Below are 4360 nucleotides of genomic sequence, written 5' to 3' on the forward strand. Positions count from 1 at the left end.
GATTTCTCCTTTTAAGCACCTGACCATATTCAAGACTTCAATCTATTCACGCCCCTATTTAGTTGTTTCACGGCTTCACCATAGCAGTCATGTCTACAATTTTTCACCTGATCAAAGCCCAAAATAGCACAGCTGACGTTGCACAACATACAAAGGCCATGCCCAATTCATATGGACTTCACTTTTGAAAGGGTGGCTGTCCACACCTGCAACCTGTCTACAAAATCAGATGTTCACATGTTTATTTCACCATATCATCAAGCAAACTACACGTTAACAACTTATCTGCCTCTAATACATGCCATCTCTTCCTGCCCCTATCGTTATACATATATTGAGAGCTACAGAAACTTCTAGTAGAGTACAACGGTTCAAAACATTTTCCTCATTTCTTGATGGTGAAAATGGTCCAGAAGCAGTAAGCACATCCAAATTTGCGAAGTTTAGTGGTCTTTTAACTCTTATGATCTTATGAACATGGACACTTATAAAAACACATTATTTTAGTTGATTAATTATAGCTATTTTCATTTCAGGCTTTTCGCATACCCTTAGGAGCTGTTGGATGCTACAGTTGCCAAATTTACCCCTGTGAATACAGATGGTGAATCTGGTGAACCAACGTACATTATATCAGATCGATCAGTTGAAAGTAAGCGAACTTTATATACTTCTTTGATAGTAACTTTTTGTGTAAAAAGCTTGTCATCAAGAAGTTGCAACTCTGATAATCAAATTCACGACAAAAATGAGAGAAGATAGGAACAACTTTTGATTCTAATTTGTACTACACATTAAGAAAATGCTAATTTCCATGACACACACAAAAACAAAAACAAGTAGTTCCCATCTTCTCTAAGAGGAGTCATCTACTTTTGGAATTTTAGATTAATGAATTTGTATTTTTTGCAAAGTATTAAATTAAGGATAATTTAAATAATTTGATGAGGGATTAATTACACTTACAGGAAGAACTGGAGGGACTTACTTCTAATTACCCTAATCGCTTCAAAGTTTAATATGTATTGAATCCGGTAGGTATTATTCTTAGTAACAAAAAGCCTATGATAAACAAATAAATGATAGTAGGTTGCTGTTTGTTGCATTGAATTAAACCTAAGGGCCCTCATTGTTGGAAGTATTGGAGAGTTTTTATCAGCTGCTTTGCTGCCTCCAGAGCCATTAGCTGTAAGTGTTAACAGTTCTTGATGACTTGAATCTTAGTGAATGATTCAAATTGCTAAATGATAGAACTTTAATTTGTTCTAGGTCCAAAATGTTGTGGATTTTTCAAAGATGATTGGAGCATTAGATGTAAATGAAAATCTTACACATCTTGGTTAGTTTATATTAATATATTTATAAAAGTTTATTTCCTAATATTATCTTTTCTCATTTTTTCAAAATATACGTAAATATCTGGTAATGCTTCCATTGGATCCGAAATTAGGGAAAATGCTAATAATGGGTGCTTTTTTTTTCGTTGCTTTGATCATATTCTTACAATTGTTGCTGGACTTAGTGTCAGGGATCATTTTCTTTTGCCTCAAGAGAACAAAGACGTGAGTAATCCAGCTACTTTCACACAAGGGCATTTTGGTCTTTTCCTGATATCTTTTGTATGTCTATTTCAGCAAGCTAGTACAACAAAATCAATATTTTCTGCAAAGGATTACAATGATCATATGGCACTTGTGTGTGAATATGAAGGATGGAAAGAAGCTGAAAGAGAAGGATATGCTTATAAATATTGCTGGAGGAATTTCCTTTATGCTCAAACACTTCAAGCTATACATTCTTTAAGGAATCGTTTATCCATATTTTAAAAGATGCTCAATTACTTGAGACTAAATCGGGGATTAGCAACAGATTAAGTCATAATCAATCATCGGTTAGCGCCATTATATGCTCAGGCCTTTTTCCTGGCATTGCATCTGTAGTGGTATGTATGCTTAATGCTTATTTATTTAATTTACAATTTACAATACAATTGATAGATATATGAATCCATATGTTACTTAATTTTGTTCTTTTTTATTTTTAATATGTGCAGCATAAGGAGACATCAATGTCCTTCAAAACTATAGATGATGTCCAAGTCTTACTCTATGCAGTATGTATTAAAGAAATAGCAATGCACTTTCATTCATTTGTTTCATATTTTTTTCACATTTCTCTAATGATATTTTTCCTTGAGTCATAGAATGATTGGCTCATATCTTGTTTTTTGATATTTATACGCAGTTTTTTTCTTACGTCGGTGGTGGCGAAGTTCAAGATTAAGGGAGACTTATAATCATGTTTGGCTTTCCTTTCCAGTAAGAAACAGAGTTGTATGATTATTTGTTAGTTTTATAGGAATGTATAACACATGTTAGCAATGTATTATTTTTGTTTAACATTTGAATGATTTTTTGTATGACATTATAATTTGTGCAATTTATTTTATATTATGCAATGGATTGTATTTTTTGTATATTGTATTTTATTTCTGTTATAAGAAATTAAATGAAAATTTAATTTAAAAATTAATAAATATATAAATTTTTTTTTTAAACATTTAAATTTACGATACGCAAAAATGTATGTCATCTTCATTTATGACATGGCCTTTCTTGACAGGGGCTTTCTTGATACGCATTGCGTGTCATTAACACGCGCGTCGTAAGGTTACGACACGCGAATGCGTGTCGTCTTCCTTTATGACAGGGCCTTCCTTGATACGCATTGCGTGTCATAACCGCGCGTCGTAAATGCGCGTCGTCTCTCTTTATGACAGGGCCTTCCTTGACACGCATTTGCGCGTCGTCTGAGCGTTTTACGACGCGCAATGAGCGTCGTAAAAGGCCTTTTTTCTAGTAGTGTGTACAGTTTAAAAAAAAAACATTCTTAGTGTATCTATATGCATATAAATAAGTATATGTATATGCATGTGCATATGCATAATAATAAGTATATGCATAATGCAGTTAAATATATATGCATAAGAATAAGTATATGATATACAATTCATAAGTATATGCATATGCATATGTATAGCCATATACAAATGAATAAGTATATGCATGAGAATAAGTACAAGCATAAGACAATTAAATACATATGATTATGATTATGTATATCTATATGCATATACATAAGAATAAGTATATGATGTATGTGTTGGATTAGGTGTCTAAGCCTATAACTAAATTGGTATATACTTGAACTAAAAGTAAAGTCGTTTTTGGGTTGCCCTAAAAAATTGTCAGTGACGTAATGACTTTTGGAGAGAGAGGTTGATTTATTGGTTTATTATATGATTAACAAATAGAAATAAATAGTTTGTTAATATATTAATTAGAAATAGTATTATTTAATTAATAATTAACCATAAATTAATTGGAATTAATTTTAGGATTAACAGTACAAGGACTTAAGTTGTAATTATTAAATAGTTGAACAATAAAAGGATTCTAGATCCTTCTTATGGGGAACGAAATTTAGAAGCCTCCTAGGGTTTCTAGAATGTCCATGTGGATAACAAGGAAACTAGATAAAGCCAAATTTGAAATAATATTAACTTATTTCAAATTATGGTTTCTAGGGCTTTCCTATCAGCTATAAATAGGGCTCATTTGACTCCCTATTTTAGGACTATACATACCAAGAGCTAGAAGATTCAAAATTATGCTTCCATCTCCTCTTTTCTCTCAAGTCCTCCATTCCTAGGGTTTAGATACAAACCATTAAAGACATCATAATTATGGTGTTGGCTTTCCAAGCAAATTTACAATAATAATCAAAGAGGTAACTCAGATGACCCATTACTTGAGCATGCTCAAGATGGACATCAGGGAGTTTGTATCCACTCATTATTATGGTTCATTGTTGGAGTTGCAGGAGGTCGCCAAGCGGCGTGAAATTGAGATGGATATCCATATGAGGGAGGAGAGTCTGGTCCCGACGGAGCTTGTCAGAAGTGTGGCAAGGTTCATGATGGAGCTTGTCGATCTTCTTCGGGATGCCAAATGTGGCAAGCATAGCCACACTGCGAGGGACTTCCGGCATCAGGATTTGTTATCATTGTGATAAGGCGGGTCATATGAAGGCCCAATACCCCTTGTTTGCTGCTAGGCCGGAGCAGGCTCCAGCGCTGGCTACTATGAGGATCACGGATGGAAGTCAGGGCAGGGTGGAGCTCCCGAAAGCTTGGGGTCGTACTTTCCAACTCATGGCAGAGGAGGCCAGGTTGGCACCATACGTCGTGACCGATATGTTTCTATTTATTATTCTGTTAATTATGTTTTATGATATGCTTATGTTTATGCTCCTAATAGGTACGTTCTTAGTGAACTCTTTTCCTGAACTTGTATTATTT

At 34.0% G+C, this 4360-nt stretch overlaps 1 long non-coding RNA gene across 1 annotated transcript; it reads left to right on the forward strand.

The window, feature by feature from the left end:
- Nucleotides 1-1152: 1152 nt before the first annotated feature.
- On the forward strand, nt 1153-1885 carry LOC145056962 (uncharacterized). Its single transcript, XR_013685948.1, has 3 exons — nt 1153-1339; nt 1523-1562; nt 1635-1885. It is a non-coding gene; the product is annotated as an uncharacterized LOC145056962 (long non-coding RNA).
- The last annotated feature ends 2475 nt before the right edge of the window (nt 1886-4360 follow it).

The sequence above is a fragment of the Lactuca serriola genome, chromosome 6 (genome assembly GCF_051521515.1).
Source record: "Lactuca serriola cultivar US96UC23 chromosome 6, Lser_US96UC23_V15, whole genome shotgun sequence".
In the NCBI taxonomy this organism is placed as follows: domain Eukaryota; kingdom Viridiplantae; phylum Streptophyta; class Magnoliopsida; order Asterales; family Asteraceae; genus Lactuca; species Lactuca serriola.